This window comes from Dasypus novemcinctus, chromosome 10 (genome assembly GCF_030445035.2).
Source record: "Dasypus novemcinctus isolate mDasNov1 chromosome 10, mDasNov1.1.hap2, whole genome shotgun sequence".
In the NCBI taxonomy this organism is placed as follows: Eukaryota; Metazoa; Chordata; class Mammalia; order Cingulata; family Dasypodidae; genus Dasypus; species Dasypus novemcinctus.
In genome coordinates this window covers 33996509-34021157 of record NC_080682.1, presented here as the reverse complement: position 1 = coordinate 34021157, position 24649 = coordinate 33996509, and the positions used below count along the sequence as shown (strand labels likewise).

The 24649-nt window shown below is 35.8% G+C and overlaps 1 pseudogene; it reads right to left on the bottom strand.

The window, feature by feature from the left end:
- Positions 1–23224: 23224 nt before the first annotated feature.
- LOC101419649 (abl interactor 1-like) lies at positions 23225–24268 on the bottom strand (annotated as a pseudogene).
- Between the last annotated feature and the right edge of the window lie 381 nt (positions 24269–24649).

Below are 24649 nucleotides of genomic sequence, written 5' to 3'. Positions count from 1 at the left end.
ATTGCCCCTCTTTTTCCTTATTTATAATAGTACATATAAAATACTATGTTGAATATGGACTGAAGCATTCTTGAGACAAAATACTCTATTCCTAATAATATGTGAAAATGCTATTTATTGCAGAAGTTGAACTATTTAAAAAATGATAAAGAAAATAAGACCTGGTGTAGAGCATGACCAAATATGAACAAATGTTCTTGTTTGCAAATGTTTGATTTTGTAATGATATAACATTGATTATATTTGCTGAAGATATAAAATAGATTACATTTTCTGAAAACCTACTGAGGGCCAGAGGCTATTCAAGGAGTTTTAGATGTATAATTAACATAATTTATCTTAACAAGAAAACTCTCATATTGGTAGTTACAATGCCTAAAATTTAATTTCAGGTAAACGGAAAGCCATTCTGCTACTCATTCAGGCAAAGGCTTTAGAGACATCCTGGAATTTTCTCTATGTCAAATTCTTCACATCCAGTCCATCAGCATACTATATTGAGCTACACACAGAATTTATTTGGGGTGTGATTGTTTCCCAACACTTCCTCTGCTAGCACTTCCCAATGCTTCCTCTGTTAGCACCTTGACACAAAAAACAATCATCTTGTGGAAAACAAAGGCACATTGTTTCCATTAAGTAAGTTACTTCCTTGACCACTGAGACATACTGTCACCATGGCTTTATGTGCAGGTCACAAGGCCAGCAAGGAGAAGTATGTGTTCAGGTGGAACAAGGCAAAGTGAGCAACAAGATTTATAGCTTGTTTATAGAATAGTGTTAAAGAACACAGTGATTTTGTACCTAGAGGTGTAATCATGTAGGTCCTGTACATTAGCTGTGTACCTACTGTTACTGGAATGGATTGAAGTAATGGTAATAACTAACTAGGAATAATTGCCTGCTTTAATGGGGTATGAAAGGAAGCCTTGAGATCAATAAATTTTTCTGATGAGCTTGAGGATTCAATGCTCTCAGATCCCCTGATCCCAACCTCTCTTTGTCTTTCATTCCTGATACCCTTCGGGTTGACAATTCTGGCAACTGGTGCCCAAATAGTGGGGTCCGAAGAAGTAAGTCTGAAAAAAGTGAGTCTTCCATAGACTTATTGGGAACCCAAGGAAAGGACCTGAAAGAGGGTCGTGTGAGACATCCAAAGGAGAGTGACTCAAGTCTTCAAGATTAAGTAAGTAAATAACATTTTTGCGAAGTCATTAGTGTATGGGTAATCAACCAGGACATCTGGAAGAATATCCTCAAGTGTTGAAAACTTTATTAAATACTACAGGGGTGCCAGTAAGAACAACTGATTTACTAGAACTCTTTGCTCTTGTTCAAAAACATTGTAATAGGTTTCAACCACAACGTAAAAATCTTTTGAATTTAAAACAGTGGAGACAAATAATGAAGGCTTTATGCAGAGCATATCAGAAGGGAGAATCTATTCCACTGTCAATTTGGGCTTTAGGTCAGCAGATAGCCACTGCATTAGACCCGTTACAATCTGAGGCAGATGAGAAAGAAATTGCCACATATTCCAAATATCCTATAGAATCAATTCCCACTGGAGATAAACATGGCAGAGGAAGAAATGGAGGGATCTTATTGTTTAATGTCACACTCAGAAACCAACCTTTTTTGAATAAGGACAAAGAAGATGAGATCTCAGAAATGTCTGACGTACATATTTCCAGTCCTTTGGTGTTCCCTAATTTTTGCACCAAGCCATCCACAAGTCCAGCTAAGCCATCTCAGGTAAACACCATGTCTACGGCACCAGGAATTTTCTCCGATGCTATTGATGCTATGCTTTATGTTTATAATAGAGTTTTTGTGCCTAATCGGGCCCCTGCTACACCTATGATGTGGAGTCTGTTACAAGGATCCAGGCAGGAAGATCCTGAGGCTATGCAATTGTTATCTGCATTTCCAGTAACTATTCACCCAATACCTCCAGATATAAACAACCCTCAGGGAGGTACTGATTTCCATCATGAATGCATAACATTTAAGTTACTAAAATATCAAAAGCAGGCATGTGCTCAATATGGGACCAATTTCCCTTACATCATAGGACTAGTTCAAGGCACGGCAAAGGCGGATTTGGGAGATGGGAGATGCTGGTTCACACAGTATTGAACCCTGCAGAATTTTTACAATTTAAAACCTGGTGGTCTGATGAGTTTAACATGATGGCATGAAGAAATGCTGCCCCAAATCCTCCAGTACTCATCTCTGCTGAACAGTTACTACGGCAGGAAATTGGGCCGGAGTTCAGAGGCAATTACAGTATGAAGATGTTGCTATAGCTCAGGTTAGATTGGCTGGTTTAGCTGTTTGGAGATGCATTTGTGCTCCTGGGAAACCCATCCAATCTTTTGCAAAAATAATACAAGGAGTTAAAGAACCATATGTTGAATATGTGGCTCGATTAGCTGACATCCTTCAAAAGACTACTGATATTCCTGAAGTTCGAGAATTGATTCTATTGACTCTCACTTTTGGTCAGGCTAACAGTGAATGTAAAAAGCAATTAGACCTATAAAGGCTGCGGGAGGCTCAGTTCAGGATTCTATTAACGAATGTCAGGATATAGGTTCTACTTCCCACCAGATGGCAGTGTTAGCTGCTGCTATTAAAGGAAATTGAAAAGGGCAAGGAAAAAAAGGGAGCTGTTTTAAATGTGGGAAGCCTGGACATTTCCAAAACGATTGTAGAACTTATGTTACTCAAATCCCGTGGAAAAAGAGCCCCATTGAAAATATGTCCAGTATGTAAGAAAGGTTTTCATTGGGCTAATGATTGTAAGTCTAGATTTCTCAAAGATGGTACCCCTATTTTATTTTCAGGAAATGGCTTTGAGGCCTAAGCTCAGGGCCCTCAGACAAACATGAGCCCAGCCAAAAAGTATCCAGTCAGCAATGGCCAACAGCATGCATCCCAGTTTCTGAACTAAGAGCAGCTACCAGAGGCAGTGCAGCTGTAGACTTGACTTCTACGGAAACTAAACTTATAACCCAGCAATGGGTCTACAAACTATATATCTACAGGTGTAAAGGGACCTCTGCCACCTGCTACGGTAGGATTGATTGTGGGCAGAAGCAGCTTGACTATGAAAGGGCTGCTAGTCCAAATTGGAATTATAGATAGTAATTATAAAGAGGAAATAAAAGTAGTGGTACAAGCAGTAAGTCAGGTTCAAATTAATTTAGGACAACATATTGCTCAATTGCTTCTATTACCTTACCATAAACCATTTGCCTTTCCTTTTACAAGGAAAAGAGGATTTGGATCTACAGGAAGTGAAATTGGCAAAACTTTGTAGGCAATAATAGGCCAGATTTTTTTTTTAGGATTTATTTATTTATTCATTTCTCTCCCCTTCCCCCCACCCCCCACCCAGGTTGTCTGTTCTCTGTGTCTGTTTGCTGTGCCTTCTTCTTTGTCCACTTCTGTTGTTGTAAGTGGCACAGGAATCTGTGTTTCTTTTCACTGCATCATTTTGTTGTGTCAGCTCTCCGTGTGTGTGGCACCATTCCTGGGCAGGCTGCACTCTTTTTCACGCTGAGCGGCTCTCCTTAGGGCATGCAGTCCTTGTGCGTGGGGCTCCCCTACACAGGGGACACCCCTGCATGGCTTGGTACTCCTTGCGTGCATCAGCACTGCACGTGGGCCAGCTGCACACGGGTCAAGGAGGCCCGGGGTTTGAACCACAGACCTCCCATGTGGTAGACGGAGGTCCTTACCACTGGGCCATGTCCGCTACCAATAAGCCAGATTTTACTATCACAATTAATGGAAAAGTGTTTTTTGGTTTGGTAGACACAGGTGCTGATGTATCTATCATTGCTAAATGGTATTGGCCCCAATCCTGGACATTGCAAAAAGTGCCCAATATGTTTATTGGAATTGGAAAAATGACTGATGTTTACCAAAGTACTAGTGTATTTGATGTGTTGGGTCCAGATGGACAAAAATCCACTTTACAAACATACGTTGCTGATGTTGGACTTAATAAGTGGGGGCGCAACTTACTTGGGCAATGGGGAGCATTCATTCATATACCCACCTTATCAGAACAAGCAAAAACTATGTATATGGATATTCTGTATAATACTAGGAAAAAAGGAGATTGTAGAGGACTTGGGTCAGAAATGAATGAGCAAAATTCTAATCAGGAAAATTTACCATAGGGGCTGTTGAAGTGAAGGACATTACAATACCCGTAACTTGGCTCACAGATACACCTGTATAGGTAGATCAATGGCCCCTTCCAATAGAAAAACTTAATACCTTTCATATTTTAGTAACAGAACAGTTATCTCAAAAGCGCATCGAGCCTTCTAGTAGTCCTTGGAACTCACCAGTGCTTGTTATTAGAAAAAATCAGGAAAATGGAGAATGTTGACTGACTTGAGAACTATTAATATGGTAATGAGCCCTATGCATACTTTGCAGCCTGGGGTGCCTCAACCATCAATGATTCCAAAGAATTGGTCTTTAATTATTATAGATTTGAAAGATTGTTTCTTCACCATTCCTCTGCATCCTTTGGATAAAGAAAAATTTGCTTTCTCAGTACCTTCAATAAATAACTAGACACCTATGCAAAGATATCAGTGGTGTGTATTGCTGCAGGGCATGATGAATAGTCCCACCATGTGTCGAATGTTTATACATCAACCTTTAGAAATTTTGAGGGAAAAATTTCTGGAAACAATGATCACTCATTATAAGGATTATATATTGTTTGCTCATTCCTCAAAAGAAAAATTGCAATGATTATTTCAATATGCTGAACAAATTCTTCCCAAGTATGAATTACAAATCACTCCTGAAAAAATTCAGAGGGATGCTCCATATTGTTATTTAGGTATTCAGTTGGCTACTGGAAGTATTACACCACAAAAGGTACAAATACATCGGGAAAAGTTGAATACTTTAAAGGATTTCCAGAAATTGTTAGGGGATATTAATTGGATCTGGCCAACATAAGGAGTTCCAAACTATATGTTGACCCATTTATTTCAAACAACAATGGGAGATTCAGATCTCTCAAGCCCTAGAACATTATCTGCAGAGGCTGAAAAATAATTGACATTGATAGATGATTGAATCTCTCAAGGGCAATTCGCACAAATAGAACCTGACAAAGTTGTTGATTTGATTATTTTTTCAATCCCCCAATCTCCTACAGCTTTATTTTGACAAAAAGGTATATTGGAATGGGTCTTTTTACCTAACAATAAACAAAAGATATTACAGACGTATCTCCAAAAAATTATTTCCATTTTGGCAAAAGTCCGTGTTAGACTGTTACAACTAAAATGTTCTGATTCAGATTGAATTATTTGTGATCTTTCTCATGAGGAATTCCATTATTTATATGTAACTAATCCCCAATGGCAAATTACTATTAGTGATTTTCAAGGCATTATTGATAATCACTATCCTACTTTCAAGTTGTTAACATTTTTACAGAGAACTGCTTGGATGTTGCCTAACATTGTAAAAACTAATCCTATTTAAAATGCTCGTACAGTATTTATTGATGGTAGTAGTAGTGGAAAAGCAGCATATATTATCTCTCAGAAAGAACAGGTTTGGCAGACTCCTTATTCATCTGCTCAACATATAGAGCTCTCTGTTATTATCAAAGTTTACAAACTTTTCAGGAGCCATTAAATATTGTCTCTGACTCAGAATATGTATGTTTAACTGTATTTCATATTGAAACAGCTCGTATTTTTATTACTAATGAATTGTCATAACTTTTTGCTGACCTCCAATCTCTTATTCAGCAAAGAAGTCAGCCTATATATATTACTCATATCCGATCTCATGCTTCCCTTCCTGGTCCTCTAGCTACTCAAAATGCTCAAGCATACCTTTTAGTGGGGTGTTTGCAAGATGCAACCAAATATCATGCTTTGATTCATATTAATACAAACGGACTTAGACATAAATTCCTCAATTAATGAAACATCAAGCTCAGGAGATTATTCACACCTGTCCCACCTGTGGACCCTTGGCCACAGTGCCTTTTCAGGCTGGAACTAATCCCAGATACCTGGCTCCTAATCAACTGTGGCAGATGGATATTACTCACATACCATCATTTGGTAAATTACAATATGTTCATGTCTGTATTGACACTTATTCTCATTTTTTATGGGCAACTACACAAAGTGGTGAATGTTTACACTATGTACATTCTCATCTCTGGTCTGATTTGCTGTTATGGGTTGCCCCAAATTATTACAGACATGGCCCTTCCTATACCAGTAAGCCTTTTGCTTCCTTTTGCTCTGCTTTTGCTATTGAGCATGTTCCTGGTATTCCTTACAATCCCAGAGGCCAAGCAATAGTTGAATGTAGCCATCACACTTTGAAAATCATGCTTTTAAAACAAAAAGGGGCATTCTAACATTAAAAGATCAATTGGCAAAAGCTTTATTTACTTTAAATATTCTTAATGTATATGACTCAATGACACCTGCAGAATGTCACTTTGGAAAGTGTCTAACATCTACAGTGGACACTAGAGATGAACATGAAACAATATTCTGGAAAGATATCTTAAGTAATGAATGGAAAAAAGGCAGAATCAAAGTATGGGGGTGAGGTTATGCTCTTGTCATTTCAGAAAATGGGGAACAGATTTGGTTGCCTGCAAAGAAGATTAAACCAAGAACTGAAGAGAAGGAACAGAGAAGTAGAATGCCTTCTGCTGATCATGTTGATGGTAATCGTAAGGGAAAAGAATATGAAAATCATACATATTGGGCTTATATACCTAACCCTCCATTGATACAGCCTTTAACGTGGAAGGAGCCATCTTTCCCAATCTTCCTGAATAAAACTATTTCCTGGGTCTATTGATAATTGACTACCATCAAAACCTCAGGAAGAAGGACAAGAAGTGTATAATTTAATGCTCCCTTTTGGTTATAGACTGTTATGTATTGGAAAAAGTCCCCCTTGTATGCAGATAAAAAATTGAACTATGATAATTATGAAAGCTAACAGTACCAAATTTTTAGTAACTTTGTTCCCTTCATATAATTTGGTTGTGACTAAAAGGTAAATTTACAATTGCCCCCCCCCAAGATTATGATATGAAAGAAGGATGGCAGGAATGCCACATTGGAAGAGGATTTGCCACTTTTAATGATTCCTATGGAATAGTTTGGGAAAGTGCCCCTATGGGGACATTAGATGAATTTAGCAGCAAATTTTTTTGGTATGGGATTAACAATAAAGGCCAAACAGTTAACAATATGCAATATCCCTTGTCAAAGCCTATGTTTATGGATGAACGAATTATATATACCAAGAAAAATATTGTCTGGAGGTACAAGGGAAATGGATTCCTACTCCTTGGGTAAATGATTCAGGTAATATTAATATACAGAAAAATATATGGAAAGTGTTTCTGGGAATGGCCCCTACGTATGAGTGGATCAACAATCACAGCCAAACCGGAGAATATATTACCTTGAACCAGAATTATCAACTGAAAGCTTGCATAAGAGATCCTTACATTTTTATTACTGGAAAAGTGACAATCACGGATAATTCCTTGTCTTATAAAAATGGTACTTTGTATACCTGCCTGTCAAAGAATGTGTTGCAGGATGGAGACACTGTTACAACGGCCTGAAGGAGATGAGGGATATGAATTCCCATCTGAATGAACCATATATGGCAGTTGTCACCTGAAAATCAATTATTGCTTCATGTGGCCCAAGAGATCCTTAAAAGAACAAAAAGATTTGTTGGGCTCTTGATAGGTAGCATCCTGGGGGTGATTGGAATCACCACTGCTGCAGCCTTGCATGAGACTGTGCAGACTCAACAATATGTGCATAATTGGCATAAGAATGCTAGTGATCTATGGCATAGTCAAGAACATATTGATGAAGAATTAAACATGATCTAGAATTAAAAATGATCTTGAATCAGCAATTTTACATCATGGAGATCAAGTATATAACTTAAATTTACTTAGAGGATTAAAATGTGATTGGAATGAGTAATTTTTGTATCACTCTGCTTGTTTATAATGGTTTCATGTTTGAATGGGAAAAAAATAAAAATCACTTGATAGGTCATAAGAGTAATATATCTTTAGAGATAGTAGAATTACAGAAAAAGATATTGGAAAAGTCTCATAATCAGATTTATGTAGCTTATGATAAAGATATCTTTGATGATCTGATTTCACATTTCAATGTGAACTGGTGGAAGTCTCAACATTTTTTATTAGCTCTAGGAATAGGACTCTGTGTATTGGTCTTGTTGGTCATTGTTGCTGCCAGCCTAGGACACTGCATTCATAGAAGACTGTGCAGTGTAGATGCTATGGGTTGAGCTAATAATCTAGAGCTTGCAAAAACCCTACAAGAATCTCCCCAGGGTCAGTGAGTTTGGCTGGTAGTCAATGACGGGTAAGACTCTCAGATGAGGGCAACCTAAGACAGGCATAGCCACCCTGACTAAAACAAAAAGGGGGAAATGTGGGAAACAATGGCACAATACTTCCATTAAGCAAGTTACTTCCATAATCACTGAGACATATTGTCACCACGGCTTTACGTGGTGACAAAACCAGCAAGAAGAAATACGTGTTCAGGTGGAACAAGGCAAGTGAGCAACAAGATTTATAGCTTGTTTATAGAATAGTGTTAAAGAACATGGTGATTTTGTACCTAGAGGTGTAATCATGTAGGTCCTGTACATTAGATGTGTACTTACTTTTACTGGAATGGGTTAATGTAATGGTAATAACTAACTAGGAATAGTAGCCTGATTTAACAGGGTATAAAAGGAATCCCCTGAGATCAATAAATTTTTCAGATGAACTTGAGGATTCAATGATTTCGAATTCCCTGATCCCAATCTCTCTTTGACTTTCATTCCCAATACCCTTCGGGTCGACAATTCTGACATCATCTAACTCTTTAAATTATTGATGCAATCTTCTAGATTTCCTCTCTGTTTCCACCTTATATCCCTTCAGTCTATCTCAATATTGGGACCAGAGTATTATGGTTAAAATGTTTGTTAAAACATCTTTTAAAATATATCTTTTATTAAGTTTTAAGAGATACATAGATTACAAAAAATGCTACATAAAAATATAGGGGATTCCCATATGCCCAACTCCCCACAACTCCCACTTTTCCCACATTAACAACTCCTTTTATTAATGAGGTACATTCATTGCAATTGATGAACATGTTTTGGAGCATTGCCACACAGCATGGATTATAATATAATTGTAGTATAAACCAAAATATAGAAGCAATGATCAGTGAAGAAGTATGGTCCAGTGATGGGCCCTTGATATTGATGACTGTGCTTATGAGCCTTTTGCTCTTGAAATTGCAACTTGGCCTAGTGTTGTAGGGGACCTAAGATTTACTTCCTAAGAGCCTCCATTTTGCTCAAATGTGGCCATTCTCTAAACCAAGCATATCATATAAATGCATTGCCTACCCCCTGGCCTTCCAGAGATGAGCCTCCCTGGTACTGAGAGATTGCTACGAGTACCAGATGGTGATGCAACTAGTAAAAGGCCTTGAATAAAAGGGGAAAATGGTGGGGAAAAAAATGAGTTTATTTGTCTAAGAGACTTCAAAATGAGTTACGAGGTCATCAGAGAGGTAATGTTTATGCACACCTCAGCAGGATCTCATAGACAGCCAAAGTAGATACTACCTCAGTTAGTGGGGTTCCTGAGGGCTATGGAGATACCCAGGTCCTACAGTTATAGCACATAACTCTGGAGACTGATACTTTGCCAGTTGGCCTTTACTTTAGAGTTTGTGCTACTGAGTGTGACAGAGTTGGACTCACATGTGACTTCTCTACACATGCTTCTTGTGTCCCTTTTATTGAATTAAGAGGTGTATGTCCAAGAGACTGAAATCTCTGGGCTGTCCATATGCCAGCTGGTTCCTGAGCCTCAGCAGAATTGCAACACCTACTCTCCAGTTCATTGGATTCACCCAGAAAAACTAACATGGAGATGAGGCTGAACAACCACCACACCAAGGAACCTAGAGAGCCTACAACTACAAACATGAGAATCTCATCCATCAGCTATATGGGATCACAATTAGAGGTGGAGTGGGCATCACTCTCCCAGAATCCTCAGGATTCAAGATTGGGGAATAAAATATGAACTAGCATAGACTTACTGGTATTCTACTATAAACTTATAGTATTCTAGAAATGGAAGAAATCATATCATTGGTGTTGAGACACTGGACACTGGAGTTGCTGAAGGCAGGGATTTGGATAAAGAGAAGTGTCATAGGGAAATTTTCAGGACTTGTAGTTGTCCTGAATGACACTGCAAAGACAGACACATGATATTATGCATCCTGCCATAACCTGAATCTCTTTTCTTCACAAAACATACATTACACTAAAACTTTTTTTGAGCTTCCAGATCCCTTACTTCTATTATCTCATCCTTAATCATGGCATCTGTCATGCTTACTATGGAGAAGGCAATAAAGAATGCCTCATGCTTCCCAATACACATTTATCATGGTGTTGCCTGGACTTTATTCATTTCTCTTCTTGAAATTTCCTTCTTACAGATAACAGCATGGATCTTTTCTCATCCTTTTCCTCATAAGACCATTCCTTACTATCCTATATAAAACTGCACTTGCCACCATGCTTTGTCCATGCTGCACTGCTTTTCCATAGATGTCCCCTCATCTAATAGTATATATATTTTGTTTATGACTTTTGTTTTCTCCCTGTTTTCCTCTAAAATGAAAGCGCTAGGAGGACAGGATTTTTACTTATTTTGTCCAATGCTGTATTCCCATGAACTAGAAAAGTGCCTCTACAAATATATTTGAATGGCTGGATTTTACAGATGGTGAAACTGAGGCACAGAGAGATTACAGAATTTGTTTACTGTCAGTCAACAGGTTAAAGGACAAGCTCACTTTTGAATGCATGCAGAGTGACTTTAGAGTCACATTCTTTATCTCCACTATGAGACCACTATGATATGATTGTTTTTCTACAAAATTATACTACTCATCAGAATTTAATAAATTGAATCCCTTGCTTTATTATATGCATAGATATATATTTAAATTAACAAAAATAACAAGGGTTGGTCACAGAAGACAGTGTGGCTTTGGCTATACTAGCTAAATCTTGTTAAACATACAATGTATTGTCCTATTTACAGAAAGAAGGAACTCTGTTAAGCAGAGAACAATTTATAAGGTGATGTGATTGGGCTGGGGAAAGAACCTGTATTATTCAGGTACAGGTTGTCCTTGGATAAGATAGGGGTTCAGAAAGAGAGTGACTCAACAAATGGGACAGTAACAGTGTAGAATTTAGATGACTAAACTTTGTGGGTGGTTCTTCTCTATGAGGTAAACCCTGGGATTGAGATTTCTTCTATGTTGTTCCAAGAGGGTGTCCCTTTCAGCATTGTTGAAGAGGTTTCACATACCACTCTACCCAAATTCCAGTCTGAGGGAAAGTGATGTTTTCACATTGGGAAAATCATTTCAACTTTTTTTTTTATGAGTATGGTTTAAAGGAAATATTAAACTACTTAAATAGATACAGAGCTATTCATGTATTCAGATTACCCATTTTTCTGGTGTGAGCAACTTTAAGATATTTTGCATTTTATCTAAATTGTGAAATGTAATAGCAAATTGTTGTTTATATCATGTTATTATTATCATTATAATATTTATAGGAAATTATACTGTTATCCCTTTTTCCATTCCTTATTTGGCTTTTTTCTTCTAGCTTAATGGTAGTTACCCTACAACTATATGGTCCTTTAATAGTAGACCCAATTCATCTTTCCCATTCATTGCTATTTTTTCGTTAAGTTTTACTTTTATATATAGTTCTATCCCTACAACGCATATGTATATTTTTGTTTAGTCAGTGATTTTTAAAGAAATTAAATTTTTAAAAATCCAATATTTAATACAGTTGCCTTCAGTTTTACATTTGTAGTGTTGTTTCCTTGAGTAGATCCAAGTTTCCTTCTGTTATACAAAATTTTCCTGGAAAAATTTTGAAACACATTTTTGATTATAAACCTGGAATTATTATCATGATTTTTCTTCTGTATTTGATATGTATTTTCCTCTGGCAACTTTAATGATTTTTCTACTTATTTTTATTTTTCAGCATTGAGAATCTATACGTTTTGCACCTTATTTGATTTGTTACTTTCCTTGGGTCTTCAAAATTTTTTTAACTTGTAGTTTGCAGTCTTTCCATATTTTTAGAAATTATCCTGTTAATAATTTCATGTCATTATCCTGTTAATAATTTCATGTCATGCACTCCCTTTTCATTATTTTTGTATTACTGTATATGTATATTAGATGTTTGATGTTGTCCCACAGCATTTGGATCTTATTCTCCACTTTTTTTTCCTTATTAACATTTTTCTTATTAACATATCTTCATATTCTCTGATTATTTTGTCAGCTGCATTGCCTCTACTAATAATGCTGTTGATAGAATTTTCTTTTATTATTTAATTGTGTGTTGGCATTTTATAAAATGTCAAGGATTTCTTTGACACTACCTGAAAGACTCCATCCTTTGAGGAAATTTCATGTGTATCCATGTATGATTTTATAATCTCCACTACATCTTTTAACCAAGTAAATGTCTATGCTATTTAGCCAGACCACCAAGAACACACCTGTGATTGAACAATTTGTGTTCATTTCTCATTTCAGAGAGGAAAAATACATGCTAGAGGGGAATGTGTGGTTTCTAAGTAAGAGGGATTTGGAAAGAAACTATGGTAGAATTTAGGCTTTCTGTGAGTAACTAAGGTGAGGGTATAAGTTTCAAAGGTTTGCTCTTCAGTTGGTTGCTATCAGGAAGCATAAGCAATCTATGATTGTGTATATCAACAAATTTTATCTCATCTAGGTTAGACTACAATATGAATAAAGCTATTGCTGGTAAATAATAGTAGTTCGCCATTTAGTAGGAGATGAGATGGAGGATGTTTGATATTGTGTAGATTGGAAAATAACCTTGTCTGAAGGTTTCCCACCCAGTCTCTTTTTCATGACCACTTAAGAAAGACCTGGAGATAATGAGAATATAATGAAAATTAGTGCAAACCCCTTGATTCTAGGGATCACTATGCTTTTCCCAACCAAAACTCAATTCCACACTTGGCTTTAGCAATTTTACATAACTTTTCTGTATTCTTCCCATCTGTTTGTAGGAAAGCGACATCATTTTCCCACTATCTGTCAAAGGATTTGTCATATCTCCTCTTTGATTAGCATATCCCTCCTTAGTATTCCTATTTCCTGGATGTTTCCAACCTCATCTATCTGGTAGACTCATGGAAAGTTATGTATTTTAGATTATCTGGTTTTTTAAAATTGTGAAGAGTTACAAAATGTTCTTTGCACATTTATACATAGTAAGTAGAACCAGGATTTCTCTATTTCCTTTTAAATATTATTTATTTTTATGTTTTCATATATCTCTTTTCAGGATAACCTTACACTTGTCAGTAAAATATCAATCTAGGGTTCTATTAACCTTGAAAATGTAATGGAGCTTCAAATCTTCTTTGGTATAACTGATCTCATACCTTATTTTTACAATCTTCTTCCATCATTATCCCTTTTTCTCAAGTTTCACCCCTTTCTCATTCCCCTCCCCCTCCATCTCATTCTTCTCTTTCTCACCTCCTCCTCTTCTCCTTCTTATTCTTCTCCTTCCTCTGCATCTACTAATGACTGCACTTCTCCTTTCTTTAATATCTCTGGTTTATTGATTGCACAGGCCAAAAAACTGCAAACTCTACACATAGCATCCAAATGGGTGATTTGTCAAATGTAGTGGAAACCAATTTTCCAATATTTCTTACATACTTTCCTTTTACTCTGTATTTCTACCACTGGCAAAATATAGACCTTTGGTATTTCACATGGTATTTTCTGCTGCTCTGATAATGCAGTAGGCAAAGTGGAAGAAGCAATCAGTTCTTTCATTCTATGTACTAAAGTGCTTAAAGCAGTGATTCTGTATCAGGAAGTTTAGGTATTTACCCTGTTATTACTCTTAAGAGCTGTGTGGCTTTAAGTATATTCCACAGAACTTAGGTACCTCTCTTTGCTCATCTGTGATCACGGGTAACAATGGAACCATGTCTTACAGTTGTCATTAGGATAAATGACTTTATATATCTAAAGCATTTATGTATTGTACAATATACAATAATAAGCTTCATGTAAGTTATAACAACTGCTACTGACCAGCATTCATTCATTGACCCACCATTCATTCAAAAATATTTTCTGAGTAAAATATATTCCAGGTCTATTTTTATGCCCTGCAGATTACTAATTGTGGAACAAAAAAAAAAAAATTCCTGTTTTATAGAAACTACAGGGTCATTGCTCTGGTAGAGCTCATAGAAATCACATATTCAGAATAAGTATTGAATGATGATAAGCTAAGTGATGTGAAAGAGAGGATTCATGGGGGCAGAGAAATCAATGTTTACTTTCTTGACATAAGATAATTGAGTTTACACATGAACAGTGAAAACTTATTAATATGAGAATTAAATAAACCATTATTCTAGATTGACATGTAAGTGAGAAAGTCATGAGTTGTTTATATGAACATTGGATTTTTTCTTTTAGAAAAAAAGACCGAAGAATCAAATCTCACCCATGCTAACTTGATATTTATTTTGTCTTATTTGTTGATTTCTTGGCTGTATATCTTTAGGCATAACTTAGTGCACCCTTTCTCCTACTGCTTACTTCTTTCTTTCTTATAGGGATATTATTTTTGTTAACTTGAAATAGCAACTAAAATGATAAACCAGGGAAATATCTTGACTGAGGGTTTACTTTAACAATTTGAAATCAGGATTTGAGTTGAGGAAGACTTTAAAATGATCCTATACACAAAAAATATTTTAATTCTTGTAAATGATGAAAAATTTAATACATTTTAAAGTAGATTTTTTGCTTTATTCCAGAAAAATTATCTAAAAGACCACAAAAAGGAAAGTAAATTTAATACACTCTAGCTTCAAGTAGTTTAATTTTTTTCTAAGACAACATATTGTTCACATTTATAATCAGTGTTGAGTCTCTATTTTTGCGTATTTAAACCACACTCTATCAAATGTGTTTCATTCAATAGAGATGTATAAGTTCTCTTTGCATAATTGATTAGAAACTGAGGTATTGGATATTACTTATCACAGCATCACACTTCATAAATAATGCTTTGATTACTTAGTTCTGATGTGATTATCTAGTGGACACAAAGAATAAGTATCCCTGCTGGTAAAGGACTTAATTTCAATAAAAGAAAAACAAAATTCCTTACATAAGATCTCCTCAAATAATCAAATCTTAGAACAAAAATAAACAAAGCAGAATTAATATGTTTAGATATGTGTTTATTTGCTTTTCCAGAGCCTTAATTACACACTGAATAAATATTACCCTATTTATATATTGACATTATATATATGTCATATATTTTGGGGAGCCTGACAATGAATCTAATCAATTTCTGTGATTGGGAAGCGGGTAGGTAATAATGGGAAAAAAATCTATGGTGTTGATCCAAACAGTTCAAAATTCATGACTAAAGGATAGATCTGAGAGTATGAGTGCACATGGAATAAGAAAAGAACATTAGGTACATCCTCCACAAGGGTTCCAGAAAGAGAACTAATTTCGTAATGAAAGCTGAGGACTTAACTATAAACAATGTAAGGTCATATCAATCTCTTTAGATCAGAAGACAAGGTCTCTAATTATTGTTATTGAAAGTCAAATTATACAAAGCCTAACAACATCAATAGGCTTATCAATGAATATTTAATATGGGTCAGTTTGAATATAGTTGTAGGTATATAGCTTATGCAATTTATCTACTTTCATAAAATGCTTCAATGGAGGAGCAATTAATATTTTCATTGGAAATATTCTGGGATATGAAAATGCTTTAATTAAGAAATAGATGTTTTCTTCCCTAACTTCTGGCCACAGAGATATGGCCTGACTCACTGTTTTTCAGTTTGACTCAATGCTAAAAATGTACTCCATTTATGAATTGATTTTTCTCAAACAATTTTTTCCATTGCCTTTTAAACTTACTGAGTATGGGAATCACAATAGTGTAAAACATAGACACTATCAAATCATGTTGCAAATCATACTGGAACTTGGCCCCACATACATTAAGAGGATTGTTCCTTTAAAAATTGACACTCCAGTTAGATGAGAGCCACAAGTGGAAAAGGCTTTTTGCCTCCTTCCAGAAGAATGCATCTTCAGAATGGCCAACCGAATGAAAGCATAGGAAATTAGAACTATCAGTTTAGTAGTAATCTCAGTAAAGCCCACGAAGTAGAAAAATAGAAACTGGTTGATGTGAATGTCAGAATAAGAAATAGTGTGGAGTGCAGACATGCCACAGATGACGTATCTAATTTCATTGGATGTACAGGATAGGCTAAAAGTGGACACTGCGTATAATATGCATGTAAAATGCCACCAACTTTCAAAGAAATGATGAGTGGCAAATAGACACATTGCAACATGTTAACTGAATACATCAGGCTGTTGCAAATTGCTACTTGACGATCATAAGCCATTGCAGCCAAGAGAAAGCACTCTGTAGTCCCAAAAGTAACAACAGCAACAACAAAAATAACAACACATCTGTGTTGCACAACCAATACATGAATTGGCTTTATTTTCTACCAGGAAATCTACTAGCATTTTGGGGATGACTATTGAAAAATAACTCAAAAAATAGTACATGGGATTTTGGAGCCAGCAATTCCCAATGACCAATATAAACAGTCCCAAATTTCCAGAGTAAAGAGATAGAGTGCTAGAAATAATAGAAACAGGGAGAGTTTCAACTCAATATTATTTGTGAAGTCCATCAATATAAACATGGTAACTTCAGTCACATTGCTCAAATTAATTACTATTTGACTCCAAATCTGACAGCACAGCCGACATTTCCATTTATATTTTTGGTGTTCAAGACAATGTCCCACAAAAACAGAGTACATCCAATATGGTTGTCATGTTTGTTCTTTGGTAGGGCATAATGATATCTTAGCAAGTGGGTCCAGGTCAATACAGTTGTCTGTGTAAAATAAATAAAGGAATTATTTCATTATATTTTGGTTAAATGATCCATATAAAAACAAGAAACTGACAATTTACAAGTTTTATTTTCTAGTCAAATTTATGCTAAATTTTCTATACTCTTCATTTTACATCATGTTAATATTCACAAAGAGGTATGACTATTGTGATTTTTACATCTAAAAGTTTTATAGTGGAATGTAGACACTTGAATACTAAATTTGCTAGTATGTGCATGAAATGACTTTTTTTAAATGGTCATAATTATAAAATGGAAGCAATCACATTCATATTGCAAGATTTTATTAAATTAAATGACAAACAATGTGGAAATTATTTCATATCAAAATTTTTCCAGAAGGCTTAAAATGGAGTATGTTAGACTTACATTTTACCTTGTCTGACTGGGCTTTCTTTTCACACCAACCCATATTGTGCTGGTTCCTGACAAGCATCCCATTCCAGTAGTCCTTCGGGAGCAGTGATGAAAGAACAGCAGATGGTGATCAGGATGGAGATGCATTAAAAAGAGTACAGTATGTTATTTTTCAGTTTATTCTGCTGAAACACATATCACTAAATTGTCCATTTTGGCCTTTGCAGCTTGTTGTATCATTGCTATTATTGTTCAAATTTAAATTTACTTATAATATACAGATTTCTCAATTCATTTACTCACTATCCTTGCAATGCCCTTGGGTGGATTTTTGAGACATATTTCTGTCAAGAAGAAATCATGGCTACTTAATTAAAAAATTATAGTTGCTTATGTAGACTTCAAAATAGTTATGAATTAAATATCATCTGATAATCACTAATAAAATTGTTTATAAAAGCTATTGTTAAAAGAATTAAATCACAACATGTGCCACAAAGTAGTGTTTGACTTCTGGTATTTTTCCCATTGCTATCAGACTGTTTTTTATTCAGTGATGTGTGAAGAAAGAATAGTGCATGCCAAAAACACAACACAAAGCAAAAGTATCGTAAAGTGACATCTGTATATGTGTATAGTGATTAAACACAAATCCAAGCACTACCATATTTAATAGCGACATTTCCCTATGTAACATTTATTTTTCACTTAGCATGTCATAGATCAAAATGTTTGACCCATTCTTAATTAATTAGAAGCTGTATTGTTCTGGCTTTAAGGAATGAAGTATTTGCCATGTGTTAGTTCATACTGCACTCAGTGATCTCTGTGGTTTTATATTCATGATGTGGAATATGTTAAGATTTTGTCATATTGAGATGTTCGTATGTCAAGAAGGAAAACAACAAATCAGTTTAAAATTACTGGTATGAGAAAAAAACCTCCATGTCTTTACTTTCCCAGAAGGGTTTTCTCACAACTAGATGAAATAATTGTTTAATACATAGAATAAATTGCATCAAAAATGTGGTCTACATAATGAAAACTGCTCATTTGATCCTTGGAGAAGTCTAGAATAAAAATACATTAAGTAAGCTAAATTCTGATTTCTTATTAAAATCAGAAAAGTTTCCCATATATAATGAAAACTTAAATCCAAACAAATCATATAAGTTCTAATTTAGTTTGGGTGAAAATAAATATATCAATTAACAATATAAACATGTATTAATATTTGTTATAGCAAAAAATCTTCTGTTGTAAAAAATTCCTTATTTGCTTTCTCTCTATCCCCATATTCTCTCCCATTCTCTCTCTCTTTCAGGTGCTCTCTCTTGTCTTTTTTATAAGAAACCATGGAATATATTAAAAAATATTCAATGGAGAGTATCAAGGAGAAAACAGATTTTAGGAAGGTAGAATGAAGAACTGTTAAAGGAAATAAAATTGTGCAAGCAATTTTCAAAAAATGCATCAATAGTTAGTCTACCACAGGAATCCACTGAATCCTACATCTTGACTAACATGCATCACAGAACTTCCTTTTATTAAATTTATTTTTAGTTGTATTTTTTGAAGATACATAGACCACTAAAAAAGTTACATTAAAAAACATAAGAGGTTCCCATATATTCCACAACCCACCCCACTCCACACCTCCCACATCAACAACCTCTTTCATCATTGTGACACATCCATTGTATTGGGGGAATACATTTTGGAGCACAGCTGCACTGCATGGATTATAGTTTACATTGTAGTGTACACACTCCCCCAGTACATTCAGTGGGTTATGGCATGATATATAATGTCCAGCATTTATCCCTGCAATATTATTTAGGACAACTCCAAGTTCCAAAAATGTCCCCACATTATATCACTTTTTCCCTCTCCCTGCCCTCAGCAACTACCATGGCCACTTTCTCCACATCAGTGCTACACTTTCTTCCATTACTAGTCACAATAGTTCTATAGTATAATATCAGTAAGCCCACTCTAGTCTACATTTTATTCCTCCATCCTGAGGACTCTGGGATGGTGATACCCACACCACCTCTAAATTGAGGGGGATTAGATCCCACAAGGCTGATGGATGGGATCCTTCTGCTTGCAGTTGTGCTCTTTCAGTTTCTTCGTGTGGTGTTTGACCATCCTCACCTCCCTATTAGTTGACCTGGGTAAGTCCAACAAACTGGAGAGTAGGTGTTGCAACTCTGCTGAAACTCAGGGCCCAGGTGGCACATGGACAGTCCAGAGATTCAAGTGTCCTGGGCACACACCAACCCCAGTGCCAACCACAGGTTCAGTAAAAGTGACAGAAGAAGCAAGTGTAGAGAAGTCACATCTGAGTCCATCTCCATCACACTCAGGAGCACAAATTCCAAAGTAGGGCCCACTGGCAAGGCACTGAACTCCAGAGTCATCTGCCTTGACTGTAGAGCCTGGGTGTCTCCATAGCCCTCAGAAGAACCATTACCTGGGGTTGAGTTTACCCTTTGGCTGTCTCAGAGATCCTGCTGAAAAATGTGTAAGCGCAATCCCTCTGATGACCACCTGATTCATTTTGAAATCTCTTAGTCATACAAACTCATTTTTCTTTACCACTTCCCCCTTTTATTCAAGGTTTCTCTAGTTGCATCACCAGCTTGGCAGTAATACCTCAGCACCAGGGAGACTCATCCCTGGGAGTCATGTCCCATGGTGGGGGTAAGGTAATGCATTTATATGCTGCATTTGGCTTAGAGAGTAGCCACATTTGTGCATGAAGAAGGCTCTCATGAGGTAACTCTTAGGCATGCTACAGCTGTAGGCTTAGTTGAAATTTCAAGCACATAGGCTCATAAGTATTGTCATCAGAAACAAGGTCCCATCGTTGGACCATCCTTCTTCATTGGTCTTTGCCCTGGCAATTTGGGGATTGTTGTTGTTCCATTGGGGAATGCAACAGAGCTCCCCAGGATGGAAACTCAGCACCCCTTCAGTTGTCATGTGAAATTCTACCCACTATGTCAATACCCAATGAACATCCAAATATATCTACAAACCCTACATGCATGCCCTGGAGAACTCCCTCCCACCCATGCATCCCCCATCAATGATCAAGGGCACCCCACACAAGTGCTCCACCCCTGCCATAGTTGAACCCCTCTGAGATCCAAAATTTCTTTAAAAATGAAGCCTTATATATATATTGCCAAAGTCAATTAATAGGAAAATGAAATAGTAATAATAGGTTTAAAGATTAGAGATAAAATACATAATAATTTTGAAAAAAACTAAAATAAAGTAAAAAATAAATTGGGGTATTAAAGAAATAAAAAAATATTGTAAGAAGGTTTTTTTGACATTTTACCTTTCATCACTGGAATAGGTATTGCCATGTATGTACAGTGGCAAGGCAATCTTTTGCATTTCTTCCTCAGTGTCTACATCTTTTGTTTTTTAATTATCTTCAAAAAAGTTTAAGGTCACAGTAAAGTCTCACATATAATATAGGAAACACTCATATACCCAAACATCAAACCCTTTTCCCCCTTCCCCAGCAATGATCTTTTTACACGCGGATGTTACATTTGCTACAACTAATGGACAGATATTAAAACATAGCTCTTATCCATGGTTCCATATTGGTTTCTGTTATGGTTTACATTTTAGACTGTACATTTTTATAAATTTTTTATTACATTATGGTTTACATTTTAGACCATACACTTTTATAACTTTTGGTGAAATTTAGCATGGCCTGTATCCATTATTGGACAATCATGCAGAACATTTCCCTCCTCCCTTCTTTACTATTTTCTCTGTTAATAAGAAATTGCACCATTGATGTGGAGAAAGTGGCCATTGTAGTTGCTGAGGGCAGGGAGAGGGAAGAATACATGTGATGTGGGAGAATTTTGGGGACTTGGAATTGTCCTAAGTGATATTGCAGGAATAGATGCTGAACATTACATATCCTGCCATAACCCACTGAATGTACTGGGAAAGAGTGTACATTACAATGTAATCTATAACCCATGTAGTGCAGCAGTGCTCCAAAATGTATTCACCAAATGCAGTGAATGTGTCACAATGATAAAAGAGGTTGTTGATGTGGGAGGAGTGGGGTCTGTGGCGGTGTGTGTGGTGTATGGGAACCTCATATTTTTTAATGTAATATTTTTTGTGATCTATGTATCATCAAAAAAATACACTTAAAAATTATGTGGGTGGGTGGGTGGTGGGTGGGGTATATGGGAAACTCATGTTTTTTAATGTAATATTTTATGTGATCTATTAACTTTTAAAAATAATTTTAAAATAAAATTAAACTAAAAAAAGAAGCAATTAGAAAATTTCTGAAAATTATATGGATGTTGGATCCCAAAAATTATAGCTTCAATATGAATTATTGGCTATGAATTCTGAATTAAAATGAAGATATACATGTATATACACATATACATACACATATACACACAGGATGTTGCTACACAACACAATAGTGAGAAATATATTTATAAATTAAATGCAATTCAAAATTAGACTATAGTTTCAAGGCAACCTTAATTAAAATTTAGGGAGCATTTTGGCAGAAATTAAGAAGATGATTCTACAATTTTGATGAAAAACCTAAGAACTAAAGTAGTCAGAAAAAATAAAGAAAAATAATTAAGTTAAATGACACATATAATCTAATTTCATGCCTTGTAATCAAGCTATAACCAATAGAATGTAGCAATGTTAAAAGATAAATACCTAGATCAAGGGAACCAAATAAATAGTTCAAAAACATTCACATACATTTTGTCAATTGATTTTTTTCCTGCAATAGATACTGATGATAAATCAGTATATCTTTTATGTTTTTTCAATTGAACCAGTGAAGGAAAGGACAAAGAAATTCAATTCACTTATATATTTATGAATGGAACATATTTATAATTCAAATCCATTCATTAAAAACTTAAGATAAAAATTTAACAGTACAGAGCACCTTCTTTTTTCTTTGTTTCACATGGAGATCTCAGAGTCTCAATTGATTTAGAGAGACAAGTATGTATACTCCAGGTAAAATATTGCACAAATTAGAAGCATCTTGGATTTTTTAAGTAGATTTCAATACATAAATTTGCATGCCTTAAACAAATAGTATAGTTCATGAATGAAATAATCTAAATAAAAAATCTAACCAGTACCAGCACCAGCATTTAAATTCTCTGATTGTAATTTTAGTCTGAGAGTATTAGTAATAATGCTGCACTGGAAGATATAATGGGAAAATCTGAATCAAGATTTGTTAAATACTTGTATACCTCACTTTCCCAGAATATTAACTTACTAATATTCTGGTTAGTAAGTTAACAATGAGTAAGTAAATACATAAGCATAATCACTTCTGGACAGTATCATATATAAACAGCTGTTTAGCAATACACAAATTGCCTCAAAGATTTTGCTAATGTATAGACATTCAAAGATACCAATAAAAAGCATGTTATGAAAATATGTACACAATTTAAAACATTATAGACAATTCTGTAGCCATAGTAGTCCCACAGTATGTCTGAGTAATAATAATCTATTTTAAAAGAAAAAAGTTTTAATTAATATAGTGCATGAGTGATTCAACATAGTTCAGAGTAACATGCCAGTGTCTTGATTGCAAGGCTCCTTTTCACCAGCCTTCATCATTCTTTATTACACATTCCACAAATGATAGCTCATCATCCTTGTCTTTTGTACAATCATATAACACAACAACTTTCTCAATATAATTATTAGGGACACAAGCAGGTTCCCCATCTGCTTTTGGATCATTATACTGAACTATTGCAGCTTCCTCATCTTCACAACCTACTGGAGGTGGTGGTGGCAGAAGTAGGAAATCATCAAACATGGGAATGACATCTGGTGGAGGTGGTGGAAGTGGAGTTGGACTATTAGAAAGTGGCCCAATAGTGGGTGGTGGAGGTGTAGGCACAACAATGGGAATGCCAATACTGATGCTTCCACTTCCTCCATTATTTCCACTTTGTGTCTTTGGTCTCTGATTTAAAGAAGCTGATGGACTATGCTTATTTCCAAGTCTAGAAACACTTATCGGGTAGTCATTAGGAACTGTTGGGGGTTTAACAGGTTCTAGGGTTTTGTAAGGAGTATTCTGTCCTAATGTTCTCTGGCCTGACATGGGAGGACTTGGTGGTTTCTGAGTAGGAATATTTGTTCTCAACGGTGTGCCAGTTCTTGCAGTCTGGTTAGTTACATGCTTGACACCGTGGTCCACATATCCAGAACTGTACAGTCATGGTTTTCCAAATTTACCTCAGAGGTGCTCCAAATTTGAAGGTGCTCTTATTTTGTGAGTTCTTGATGCATTTTTATTTGTTGTCAAAATACCAGTCTCTCTTTGAAACACTTTCTTTTTTTGAATGTTCATGGTCTGTGAGATATAATTTATGGAAGACTCCATCTTCTGAAGCTGAGAGGTCTGGATATCCAGCAGTGGGAGCACATTGTTGGCCAGGACATTTATTTGACAAGCAACACTAGCTAAGGAGTGGGTTGTGTAGGCTTTGGTCTCTTTATATAGCTTTTCCCTTGTCTATAGCCTGTACATAATGCAGTAGTCAGCCACCCACATAAGATTCTGGTAACTCTCTATCAGCACTGTCTTGCCAGATGGGATCTCCTCCACTAGTAACATCTACAGCTCTGCCATTTTCCACCATCTGCATAGCTTCCTCTAAGTTAAAAAAGTGGTTGGGAGCAGATGTGGCTCAAGCAGTTGAGCACACGCATCCCACACAGAGGGTCCAATTTGTTCTAGTGCCTCCTGAAAAAAAAAAAAGAAAAAAGAAAAGAAAACAAGCAAAACAAATGAAGACCATTGCAGAGAAACTGCTGCTCAACCACTGAGCCACATCGGCTTCCCACATATGAGGTCCCAGGCTCAATTCTTATCCCCAAATCTCATAAAAAATAAAAAACGGACATTATTCATTTCCTAATCTTGAGAATTTGAGGATGGTGATACCCACTGTTTTTAATTGAGAGATCCCATCAAGCAGATAGATGGAACTATCTTGTGGCAAACACTCTC